General features: G+C 38.4%; 1 protein-coding gene across 1 annotated transcript in view; it reads right to left on the bottom strand.

Annotated features, from left to right (window-relative positions):
- LOC134801433 (transcription factor EB) overlaps positions 1-14432 on the bottom strand; it is a 117092-nt gene that overhangs the window by 14455 nt on the left and 88205 nt on the right. The gene's annotated exons all lie outside the window — the stretch shown is intronic.

Below are 14432 nucleotides of genomic sequence, written 5' to 3'. Positions count from 1 at the left end.
CTTTACGTCCTTTAGACATGGGTGCCCTTTCAAATTGTAAACCGAGCATGGTAGAGTCGATTTACGAGGTGGACTAACATATAAATAAATAAATAAATATTATAGGACATTCTTACACAGATTGACTAAGTCCAACAGTAAGCTCAAGAAGGCTTGTGTTTTGGGTACTCAGACAACGATATAATATAATATATAAATATGTACTTAAATACACAGAAAACAACCATGACTCACAGCCGTATTCGAACAATGAGATACGTCAAATACTAGATATTGAAACGATATGGATCGGATATGTCAGTGTCAAACAAGTGTCAAAATTGACGTTTCTTCAAACAAAAACGTCACTTTTGACACTTGTTTGACACTGACATATCCAATTCATATCGTTTCAATATCTAGTATTTGACGTATCTCATTGTTCGAATACGGCTGTCAGGAGCAAATATCTGTATCATCACACAAATAAATGCCCTTACTGGGATTCGAACCCAGGACCATCGGCTTCACAGGCAGGGTCACTACCCACTAGGCCAGACTGGTCGTCACAATCACAAATCATAAATATCACGTCATATAAATGTCACGGAGGTAAACAGTCGAGAACTTTTGATTACTTTTGTATGGAAAAACTATGTATTTGGTACATGGTATATGGTACGAGTTTCTTGTACAGTCGCCATCAGATATATCGGAGCGGTCAAGGCGCTCACAAATATCTGAACACGTCTCTATTGTCAAGGCGTTAGAGCGCGTGTTCAGATATTGTGAACACCTTGGCGACTGTAGGTATGATTAGGGGCGAGAATTTGTTACCTAATTGTTGTGATTGATTGAATCCTATATGTCAAACCGCACTCAAAAACGTCGCTGTACAGTTGAGTCGCTCGCGGCGCTATAGGGAATATTACGCGAAACTCTGCGTAGAGGGCGTCACTAGGCGAATCACATGGCCTACCGTGAAACACGATAGTCGAAAGTTCGGTTTATGCCTCTCCATCACTCTTGCCTATTCGATCGATAGAAAAGCAGGTAAAGAAATTTCGATTTTCGCGTTTCGCGGTAGGCCACATGTAAACAAACCGCCTTAATGCACCAATGTCATAGTGAAAACTTGTCAAAAAATTGTTTAAGGCCTAGGGGGGTAATATATATTTCTATAGTTATTTAGCTCGTTGGTTGTAACGGATCTCGTTGTCAGATTACGCTGGTTGATTTTAGAACTCGACTTTACGTCCGCGCACCAATCGGAACACGCAACTCACTTCGTTTATATGAAATTAGTTCTGCGTGGTTGGGAAATGTATGTACAGAGGTATGACTAAGGGGCGTAAGCGCCGTCGTAAATAAAACGGTGGCCTTGAAACCTTGTGATTGTTTATTTGCAAGTGACAGCCCATCAATGAGTCGTATCGGATATACGTATGTACAGCTGTGGCCTTAAGCGCGATTTTTGCATGACTTGTGGGGAAAATCCAACTTTTTTGCGATGTTAATGGCAAACTAGCGTACAAATAAGATGCCAAAATATACCCTGGCATATGAGCGCTTGCAGCTCAAGATGCCCCTCAACGCGCATGTCTAATAACACCAAAAAATTAAAATATTGCCAAGGAAAAGGGAAGGAATTGTACATATAATATAAATCTACTTTATAGTGACTTATGCTCATAATTCTCATGAATCTTAATTTTACCTACATTAATAAGTTTCCTCAAGGAAACTTTAAGTTTTTAGGCGGTTTACCTAGTATATTTTGACTTTAAAAACCCAGACTTAGAGGTAGCTATATAAAAAAGTTGTGATGAACAAATGAAACTGTGTTAAAATTTGGTCCATAACATTCAGGAAAATGGGGAATACTTTAGTAATAGCCGCCACTATCCTCTTAATACGCTTTCCCGTATGTGTCTTTAGAAAGCGTCCCCTAAATCTGCACAATGGCAAACTCAGGCATTTCGCAATTCGCACATCCTTGCCATATTCTGAAAGCTTACCGAGCTTAAATGCACTTAGTAGCCAGTTTACATGTAATCGTAAAAGCTGCAACAAGCTGTAACAAACACGCGGCGTGTACTGATCAACCAGCTGAAATAATGGCGCAGTAGGTATAGCCATCTTTACACCAGGCCAATTACCAAGACAATTCACTAAGCGTCACTTGCACCAGCCCACTAACCCGGGGTTAACCGGTTAAACTGTTAACCCAGTGTCAAATTGTACTGGTAACCATGGTAACTCCAGGTTTAACCGGTTAATCCCGGGTTAGTGAAAGGTGCAAGTGGCCCTAAGGCAATAACCAAGTGAAGACAATCACATAAGCAAGGCAGTCTATTTCAGTTTGGGTTAGGTTTGTGGAATGCCATAGTTATTGGCCTAGTGTAATAAGTCCATTAGAACTTATTTGCACATGGCTATATTTTTACTGGTTTGGTGCGGCATGCGTTTGGAACACTCCTTCGATTGTAATTCCATGCGTACGCGTATGCGCGTGCGCGCCCGAAATGTTAACAACGTGACGACACCATAGACCTAGGATTCGCTTGCGCTTGACAGACAGCTGAAGTGTGCGAAAGGGAAGCCATCACGTATATGAACATCCCATGAGTGCGAAAGAGTCAGACTACCAAAGAGAAAACGTAACCACTTTTGAGTTTGACGACGGCCGCGGACGGCCAAGAGCTTATCACGGTAATTTTCAAATTGAATAATATACACGGATTAGGACGAAAAGTATTAAATAAAGTAATTCAGTGAAGATGGTGTCTTGTAGTGTGCCGGATTGCAGTGTCACAGGGCCAAATAGTCCAAGCAAATACTCATTTCAGAGGATTTATGATATTCCGAGCGAAATTTTCATAACGATATTTTGTCAAATTAACAGCGTAAAAAGTGTAAGAAGCCGGTTTATACAGTTCATTATAAGTTTTTCTTCCTTTGTGTGCTAATATTTTATCATATTAGTCTATAATTTAAAATATTTTGTGTAAAAACATAATCTGTTACTTTACGCTAGGGCTTGACAAAATGTTCACATGACAGTATCGATTACTTGTCGGTATATTAATAGCTATGTAATTATTTCTTCACAAGACATCAATGACATCATTAAGATATTAGCTTTTATAACCGACTTCAAATAATAACGATTGTTATACCTTTTTGAAGGTGTTCATGTATAGCGGTAAACTTAAACTTCACTTTCCAACACAGTAAGAGTTACATTAAGATAAGTCTGCAACGATTTTGATGGCAAACGCAGTGCAAGTGTTATTTATACGTCATAATGTCGTAGAATTTTAACGTTTAAAATAACACATTTGAAAAAGTAGTCGATAAAGCAATCAAACATCGACCAAATTATTAATATGTTGTAACATGACATCACTATTTTTGATCTCACATAGACAATTTACGCACACACTTGCATTTCATTTTTGGTCACACTTTCGAAGATTGACAGTTGTTCTTTGTCATATAATTCTTTGGACGACACAGAGGGCTTCTGCTTCTACGGATGTTTTGCGAATTTGCAAATGGGTCACTGTAGAACCTTCAATGACAATCACATCGAAAAAGTAACGCGATTTTATCAACCCGTGTTTTTTAAGAAAACAAACAATAGTATCTTATAAAAATATAGGTACATAATGTACCGACCATTAATATACATGGATAATATTTATATCATAATATATTCTTACAACCATCAATTATTCAACGTCTCTTATTTACAAGTGTGTTCTTTAATATAAATAATTAATCAATTAATACTTCGTATTATTTACCATCAAATGTTCATTACCGTTTTACGTACCGCACAAAACTTTGTTCGCGGTACACTTATTTTGATCTGAAGTATATAGGTACTTAGGTAAGATATAAGCAAGTCAAGAGGAATCTGTACATTATTTTTCTTTCCATATCTGGTATGTAGGTACTCGGTTATATCTATTACTTATATTTAGATATTGAAAGATAACACACAACCTAAACTGTTGAAGTGTATAGAGGTGCACCAAATCGAAACTTGCTAGACATGACCGACGCAGACCCGATTTTAACTTAAAAAACGGGGGTGATCCGTTTTGATACTATTGAATATGACACTGATTTAAACTTTCACGATTATTAAACATTATCAAACTGCACAACGGGACTTAATCGCGTATTTAAGTTTTAAGATTTACCTCCGACGTTTCGAGGACGGCGTTGTCCCCGTGGTCTCGGAGAAGACTGGCTCAAGTTGACATCAACATCTTCTAGCCGCGCGAGTTTTTCGAACTACCCGCACTTGGTCTTGTTTATCAGTTTGAACGTTTTGCGCACTAGGGATGTCACTCTGTCGACACACAACACTAACGATATTCGATTTATCGACTGTCGATATTCGTTTCCGCTTACATTTACTAATGACTGGATTCCATGTGGATGAGATCTTAAAACCCTCGTCCCGATTAAAATTGCAATGTTTTTTGATTTCAATGGCTTCCCGCACTTTTCTACTGTAGAAATGGCGATCCGTGGAGAGGATTTTAGGGTTATGCAGCTCAATCCAGTGGTTTGGTCCTGACTCCAGCAAATGCTCAGCCACCGCAGACTTGTTGACCTGACGATTTTTGACAGCTGCGATATGTTCCTTAACTCTTTCTGCTATGGTGCGCTTAGTTTCTCCGATATAGGAACTACCACAACTGCAATCTATTTTATAAACGCCAGGTGACTGGAACGGAATAACGTCCTTCGGTGACCTTAGGCTCCCTGCTACTTTGGATAAAGGTGTGTACACCGTCTTTATAGAGTACTTTCCAAGTACTGTGCCAACTTTATCCGTTACCCCTTTTACATACGGCAAAAATGCCGGCTGTCTGGAGACATCAGGACGTTTCCGCGTTGCCTTTCGTCTGGGTTGCCACTTTTTTACCTTGTACCCGTTCCTCCTTAGTACCTCCTGAATATGCGACATCTCACTCTCTAAATATTCAGGGTCACACAGATCATGTGCTCTGTTTACTAGCGAGGTAACCACCGATTGTAAGTGACGAGGATGGTGGTGAGAAAGGGCGTTCAAATACCTGTCAGTGTGTGTAGGTTTCCTATAAACAGTATGACCCTAACTCATACTGTTTATAGGAAACCTACACAAACTGACAGGTATTTGAACGCCCTTTCTCACCACCATCCTCGTCACTTACAATCGGTGGTTACCTCGCTAGTAAACAGAGCACATGATCTGTGTGACCCTGAATATTTAGAGAGTGAGATGTCGCATATTCAGGAGGTACTAAGGAGGAACGGGTACAAGGTAAAAAAGTGGCAACCCAGACGAAAGGCAACGCGGAAACGTCCTGATGTCTCCAGACAGCCGGCATTTTTGCCGTATGTAAAAGGGGTAACGGATAAAGTTGGCACAGTACTTGGAAAGTACTCTATAAAGACGGTGTACACACCTTTATCCAAAGTAGCAGGGAGCCTAAGGTCACCGAAGGACGTTATTCCGTTCCAGTCACCTGGCGTTTATAAAATAGATTGCAGTTGTGGTAGTTCCTATATCGGAGAAACTAAGCGCACCATAGCAGAAAGAGTTAAGGAACATATCGCAGCTGTCAAAAATCGTCAGGTCAACAAGTCTGCGGTGGCTGAGCATTTGCTGGAGTCAGGACCAAACCACTGGATTGAGCTGCATAACCCTAAAATCCTCTCCACGGATCGCCATTTCTACAGTAGAAAAGTGCGGGAAGCCATTGAAATCAAAAAACATTGCAATTTTAATCGGGACGAGGGTTTTAAGATCTCATCCACATGGAATCCAGTCATTAGTAAATGTAAGCGGAAACGAATATCGACAGTCGATAAATCGAATATCGTTAGTGTTGTGTGTCGACAGAGTGACATCCCTAGTGCGCAAAACGTTCAAACTGATAAACAAGACCAAGTGCGGGTAGTTCGAAAAACTCGCGCGGCTAGAAGATGTTGATGTCAACTTGAGCCAGTCTTCTCCGAGACCACGGGGACAACGCCGTCCTCGAAACGTCGGAGGTAAATCTTAAAACTTAAATACGCGATTAAGTCCCGTTGTGCAGTTTGATAATATTGAATATGAGTCTGTAGAAGCACTAACGCGCAGGGAAGACGACGCCATGAAGAGGCTTGTTCTTCAGGGCAGAGCGGATGGTACAAGACCCAGATTGCGGCCTTCAATGCGATGGACCGACCAAGTTAAAGCTCTCACCGGGTCACCTTTAAATCTGTGCGTGCGGAATGCAATAAATAGAGAAGCATGGCGGGAAACAACAAAAAAGGCCGTACAACGACCTCAATGACCACGACTGCTCTGACAAGAGTATCCGACTAAGAAAAAGACGCACAAAGAGAGGGTTTTCTGAAATTGACCCCTAAGTACAACGACGTAAACTAAAGTCAAAATAAAGATAATAATATCATCAAAACAAATGTGAGTTGACCTTTGCTAAAATAACTGTAGTGGGTACTTTATTGTACTGTTAGTGATAACGTTTGTGCATGGCATGCAAATCGTGGTTAAGCGGGGCAAGGAGAGTATGTTTGCACATTTGGTGTACGGTAAGTTGTATACACGAATATTGTTTTATTTTATTTTAGGTAGTTCGTCCGAGTGAGTAGTGTTAAAGTACCCATAAATATTCCTTATTTAAAGAAGTTGGATTAAGTTTTTGAAGTGAAAACTTCTTTAGCGGCGCTGTGCACTTTTTGTGATGGGGAAAAAATGTTAAACTCGTAACAGGTGTCACGTGACCGTAAGACGTAAGACGGACACGTGATCTGGTCGAAAAACTGTTACAATGTCATTGAGTTTTTCTTTATTGGTTTAAATGCCATCTAGTGAGTTTCCCTCTAACTGGTACTGGTACTGGTATAACTCGAGTACTAACAGTGATGTGCTTAGGGGTTTCAAGTAATGTGACGAAATAACGCTAGATGGCGTTAACCTCAATTATACATAGTGCTGCAGACATTTTGCACTAGTCATTGAGTTTTCACTTCTGCCGGCACTCCCGGAGTGCAACCCGTTGTGTTTTTGCATAGTCCACCATTTGGTAGGTATTAAAAAACAGTATGATGGGATGGTTATTAAAATAACGTAGCGTTTTTATGTAAAATTGGCCTAAATATATAATAATAATCCTTAAATTTCATATTCTTAGCAGCCGTGAAAAATAAGTCCAATCAAATAGCCTATAGCAACGAATATATTTGACAAAATAAGTAGAATTGTTAGATACAAATCATCAAACAATATCCGAAACGGACAATCTATTTTATCAATAAACTAGATATAGTTAAAATCCAATGTCAGCCGACTGACGGCTAGATCCCTGATAACTGATACCACTGATCTACTGTTATCAGAGGCTCGATTGATTACAGACACGAGTCTAGTACAAGTGAACTAGATTACCCCTGGGTAATAAAGGATGACTCACGCTAGACCGTGCCGGGCCCGGGCCGGAACTTCCGGCGCCTCGTTTTCTATGGAAAGCACCACGTGATCACCGATCAGCCGTCATAGAATATGACATGTCGGACGCCTCGGCCCGGGCACGGCCAGGTCTAAGGTCTAGCGTGAGTCATCCATAAGTTGTGCCAATTACTTACAAACACTAACTTGAAATTGATGCACAAGAGTAAACGTTAATTTTTTTTAATGCTGACAGGTGTGCAGTCAGCTGTAATAATATGTTACACAACGAAGGCAGCAAAAATATCTGACACGATCTTATTTGTAGAGCCATAAGTGCGTGTCACATATTTTTGCAGCCGTCATAGAAAATGACAAGTCGGGCACCTCGGTCCGGGCACGGCCTGGTCAAGCGTGAGTCTTCCATAAGTTGTGCCTATTACTTACTTAACTTGAAATTGATGCATAAGAATATCCGTTAAGATTTAAACTTCAAAATCTTTTTAACATACATCTCATCAGAAGAAGAATTATAAATTATAACGATGAATAAATAAATAAATATTAATAATAACATACCCCAAAATTTTCCTCCGTATAGTCCATATGAGTGTAAATCTATTTAAGATAAAAGATACGTTAAAATTTACTAGGTACTTATAGTATAAAACATTTTGACAACCCGAAGATAAAAACTCTGGGGAAATTTAAAATATAATCTAAATACGAGAAATTCAATTAACTTTCTCTAATTTATTTGTTTAACTCGCGTCTTTTGGGTGCCTAATTATTCAAAGTTTTTAATGAGTAATTATAATATTTCTCTAATAAACCTTACCTTCAATTCGCCATAATGGAATAAAATCGTACACAACTTGTGTATCTAAATACGGATAATCTTTTAGTAAGTGATATAACTATATAGATATATATTATGATAAAATGATTTAATAGATAGTATGTTAATTGGTGTGGCCAAACAGGGTTTCATGAATTGAATTAACTAACTTAATTGTAACATCTTAAAATTAAATCTTATTTATTATGTAATCTTGTTGCGGAGTTTGCTCAAAACCGAGACGAATGGAAATCAAGGGGGAGGCCTTTGCCCAGCAGTGGGATACCATATAGGCTTATACTTAATAAATAAATAATAACGATCTTCTTCTGACTATGCAATTAATGAAATATGAAAATAATGAGGGGGGATTTAAATCTTCTCGAGGTGTTGGATTGGAGCCAGTGTAGCTTTATTTGACGTTCATAAACGCATTGTAATATGCCTACTTGAATAAACTATTTTTTTTATCTTTATCTTAATGTAGATTCCTAGAATCTAATTTCCAATGGCAACAACTTGAATTCATAAAGTCCTTTTTTCATTACCAATTTAAAATAAAATTTATAACACTGGATTGAAACTTTTAAATTCCTTTCTCCTAGTTTAGAAGTTAGAAGCAACATTTCACATAACCTTCCACACATGTAGTATGAGTTGTATGACTGGCCCGACTTGTAAGCTCATACAAGGTGCGTACGCGTCGCCCTTGACCGCTGATTCAGAGCGATACCAACATACGGTTGTTATGATGTATGCGAGCAAAGTGCTGTAATATGGTGTGGTGAAAGTTGCAATTCATATATTTATTAAGAGGGAAGTATAGCCACAATATTAATGGTTATAAGCTTTCGAAAAGGACGTATTCTATATTAGATGTGACGTCATACTATTGTAGTATTTTTTCTCTTTAAGTAGTACCTATATATTTATGTAGAGATGCGTCAAAGCTTGATATTTATGACAAATATCCCAGGTTTTCTATTCGATTGTAAGCTTATTATATATTTATCTATAAATTGTATCCCTTTGAATGGTCACTCTAAAATCAAATGTAATATTATATGTTATTAATTACTACGTTTCGACTGATATTAAATCTTAAAGTAGGTACCTAATGCAATTTTATAGCAAAATAAATTGGCACATAGTACGTGGTCTCACTAAACTTGATACTTGTATCAACCATTTTGTCATACAACTATCGTCGTCAATTTAAATTTCGATCTAACGGCCAAACCGCCATTTAAGAGAGAAACGCACTAACAGACGACATTTACAATCTATTTGTAAATATAGCCCTTATTCAATTGCATTAAGATTCAGTTTACAACTGTTGTTGTTCGACTACTCCAGAAACTGTCATCACAATTTGAATCTTCTAAATTCGAATATAAAGTCGCTATTTCTACAAATAATTTTATCAAAAGTTGGTCAACTTTAAGTACAATTGGGTATAAAGATGTACACAAATTTCGACCTTACGCCATTTCAATAAAGTGCAATTACACAAACGTTTACAAGGAATATCGTTTACGCCGTTTTTACCCCAGCGCGTGCGCATGATTGCCCGCTAAGTACATTGTATGCTGAATTTACGATTAACTGTCATGGGTGACGCCTGGTCAAACCAGATGGCCGGGTGCGCGCCTACCGCATGCGTACACGATTAGCACAACATTCTAGCTTTATGCAGTATCGGTATCAATGGCGAGGCGTGGAGCCGGCTACAGAACTCGATTCCTGTCGGCTTGCCTGATGTAAGATAATTGAGCCTTATCTTACAGGCCTCAAAAAGCAATTCAAATTGACTCCGGCATGCCGAACAGGTATAATTGATGCATCGCCACTGCACTAGATTACACACAACTCCAACAACTCCCTCGCACTTAGTTTACAAGGCGTGTTACACCACCCTGCTTTCTCAGCTCGAAAATGCACGAAGCCCGACCGTGTGGTGGTATTTCATAGTTCTAGTATTGTAACAATATTGATGTATCGGCCATCCATACTTCTGATCGACGCCTCTAACCAGGCTAAGATAACTATATAATAGTGGTTATTATTTGTTCCAAGTAGGTAAGTATATATGCACCTAGGAGTGCCGAAAAATATCGGATTAACGCTTAGAATACAAATGTGTTAAGATATTTATAAGCACCTTAGGTGTTTCGATATATGTGATAGTGACTGCAGAAGGGTCGGCTATCCAATTGTCGGTGACAATCGTTTTTTATGTGTGACAGCTACATGTGTGGTAGGTGTGTACCCGTTTGTATAAATGATTGACAGTAAACAAACTAGTGTTACGAAAGTAATTATTATTCGGTACGATCTGTAGATGAATTGGGGCCGATTATTAAACAATGGTGCTTAAGTGTCAAATTGGCAATAATTGATTGTTGTTAAATAATTGTTTGACCAATTGAAAATAATTAAACAATTGATTGTTAATGCGATAACTCATAGCTTTTTGATCATTTAAAATGATTGTTAAATAAAATTGCAAAGATATAAATATATAGGTACAAAGTATACCTAACTGTAACATTTTACAAAATATGGATCTCGCATTTATAATAAGATTTTAACCTAGTTTTCCACTTTTGCTATAATTTCACGAGAATCGGTTAAGAAATGCGAAATATAGAAAGAAAATAGCTGGACATGTGAAAGTACCTATTGACGTATTTGTGGCTAAGCTTGTGTTAAAGCATTTTTCCCCACAACAGATGGCGTTAAATACAATCCTAATAACCATAAAAATTCAAAGTAACCAGACATCCTATTGTGTCTAATAGCCTTATTAGTATAATTACCACCGTAACGTTTCCAAAGAAAAGATAATCTTCATAGTGCGTCAACGCGTGCTGAGAAAATATCCATGCATTCAATACAAATACTAAATGTATTAATAATAGATCTAATTACACAGGAATAAGGTAGAAATCTCGTTGATTACGATAGCAGATAAGTTGTAACGAGTAAAGCTCCATTCAATGTAACAGACAGCCTTGTGACGTCACGACGGTAGCGACATCTATTGTCGAGATTGTGTGTGAAGTTTTTCATGTAACGATGACGTGTTTACACGTGCATGCATGCATGCTAATAATTGGTGTTGTTCAGATACGGTTTTAATCGGACTATACTAGATTGTTTTTGTGATATATCGTGTTTTTTTGTTCGACAAATTAACGTTAAGTGCATCTTAAATCTCCTTAGTTTAGTTTATTTCATTAGCGACAGCATAGGTTTTTTTGGATTTTTATAGATTTTTTAAGGATACTTTCAATTAAGTAGATTTTATTACTATAAGGATCGTTATGGACTCGGGAGCTATGTATGAAAATAGTAATTATACAACAAATCTATGCGAAACCGAGTTTTCATTGCTTATCGTAAAAAATCGTAATTGAAAAGTAAAATGCCCTAAGGGCAGAAACCTATCACTTACAGCCCGCTTCATAAATAAACAAAAAGCCACTTTCAGGGCATGAGAAATGAAAAATGTATGACCCAGGTATTACTACCCTACGTACCTTACGTACCCTACAAGGACGAAAGGCGTGCGTGACCTTGTGTGATGTAAGGGTTCTCATGCACTGATGCAGATGGCATAATGATGGTCATCGCACGCGGAAACATCGCTTCCCGTCATTACGGTAATCACGCGTGGCCTTTGGATCGTAAAGCGCCATGATCTATCCACTTCCAAGTACATTGATGATAAATAGGAGAGAAGAGAGAGAACTAGTTAAAAACTTTTAAAAAAAAGTTGGTAACTCATGGCGGCAAGGAATCACGCGTGGTCTTTGGATCGATCGTCAAGCGCCATGGTCTTTCGAAGTATCATTGGCTATAGAGAGAAGATAAAAGAAAAGGGAAAACAAGGGGGAAGACTTGAAAAAACCGGCCAAGTGCGAGTCGGGCTCTGTCTGTCCGTCTGTCTGTCTGTCACCAGGCTGTATCTCATGAACCGTGATAGCTACATAATTGAAATTTTATAAATGCTTATTGATGAATGAAACTACTAATCGCAAATAAAGCTAAATTGTAATAATCGCTATGACATGTCATAAGTATGGGGTGTTACTGTGACAATGCCAGGCCATTGCCATAACCATCGTTACCCTGATATCACTATAATTTCATGCGGGCATTCTGATCCAGTTCCCACACACATTACTAATTAACTAGCTCAACTATGATTCAACCAGAATAGTTAGATCCCTGTAATGCCAGGTTTATTAGTTTGGAGATCTTATATTTTTGGCTAATAGTAGTGTTATGAATATGAACATGATACTTGACTTGATATGGCCCATATTTTTGATGTCGATGTTTTATGACGAATTGTTGTCTTCACAATTGATCTTAACGAGAAAATCACTAGAAAAAGAGGTTTTGAAATTAGGTTAATTTTTAATAACAACTGCTAAAATATCTATACCACCATAAAAACAAGACTTTGTTATCAATGTGCCTAATTGGGAAAAAGAGAATGTTATTCTACTGTATACTCTGAATAAAGATAAAAATTATTAGCGACTGAACTCGAAAAGGAAGCCAAAACACATTAAATATGATATTATACCTACATTAGATGTTAAGTACTCAGTTAAAACGTATAAATGGGTAGGTACGTGATCATACTGCGTCCTATATAAACCAGTCAAAGCATAATGATCTCTAAATCCGTGGCCATCTCCAATTAAAGCTCCCTCTATTTGGCTGGTAATTAGCGATATGAGTGGGAGACACGCGAAGGAATTTTAATTCTAGTTCCAGATGCTGGCCAAGGACGATAGATTGGGATTGTTGCCGGCTTGGACGATCAAGGAATTTAATTTCAGTAGGTACCATTTGTTACCTTGTCACAGTGACAATAGTATGAGCTCCCTAGCGACTTTCATTGTTTGTCATTATGACAAGGTACGAAATTATACTGAAATTAAATTATTACATTTTAAAACATTGTGTGCCAGGAAAAACGTTGTTGTCACAAAATATTATTATGTAGGTATATTAAAATGACATATTTCTCCTTATCTTCTCTTTACTTTTGATAGATTTACTGATAAAAAGAAAAAAAATTACGAGTTGGAGATTGCTCCACCGACAAGAGCACAGCTCTTAAATATAAAGAAGAAGAACTGAGAAAAAAAGAAAAACTGCCTGGTTCCATGTTTGAGAGGGGATTAGACCCATGGGCCAAGAAAATTGCCGAATAGGCATCAAACGTAGTGCAGCGTCAAGGAGACCTCGATGGCGGTGGAGATGGCGGCTCGATCTTGACGTCTTTTGAAAATATTGTTTTAATATTGGCATAGACCTCTGTATCTATAAAATGAGTGCTCAGCAGTGGGACATAAGCGCCATATTTTTTTATTATTTATTATGAGCCTATATTGTCCCACTGCTGGGCAAAGGCCTCCCTCTTATTTCTCCACGTATCCCTATGCCCTCCCAAGTCTCCCACCAGTCTCTGTTAAAGTCGTCGTCCTCGATGAGACGTTAAACTGTCGTGCACTTTATTGTGTAGGTAACTAGGTACAGTCAACTTAGAGCGCACGAAATATTGGTGCCCGTCGGGTTGGAACAATCGGTGCCAGGACAGGGTACTGGTTCAGAGCGGCGGCGGAAGAACATCTAGTACGTCAACGGCGGCGCTCACAAGCCTAGTTAGCAGGCTTACTATCCACTCACCAACACGCACTGGACGAGCGTGGTGGGTTAACCGTCCAAACCCCTCAAATAATGAAACGTAAACCCAAAGCGACATAATATGCTAATAATTAAGTTTGTCCTGGCCATCGTGAGTTATGATTTACGACTCGCAAAAACGTGTTTAGGTATCATGAGTAAAATGATGATGATTTTATCATGAATGGCGCCTTGATAACCAAACACTCGTAGGCAGTTATCAATGGAGAATGACATCATTTTTCGCATATAGATCTGATTGTTACACCTATTTGTGATTTTCGATAGCATCTCTATCAAGTCAAAGTAATGATGATAGGTATATTGAAGTACAGAATGCCGTCTAGCCATTGCCAGATACCCAACTGCCAACTGTCCACCTAACAAACATTTCAAGGACAGAGCGAACTCTCATCTTAAATTCCGACAACGCATTTGTAAGCTTTCTGA

Source organism: Cydia splendana, chromosome 22, assembly GCF_910591565.1.
Source record: "Cydia splendana chromosome 22, ilCydSple1.2, whole genome shotgun sequence".
NCBI lineage: Eukaryota > Metazoa > Arthropoda > Insecta > Lepidoptera > Tortricidae > Cydia > Cydia splendana.
This window is presented reverse-complemented; position numbering and strand designations above follow the sequence as displayed.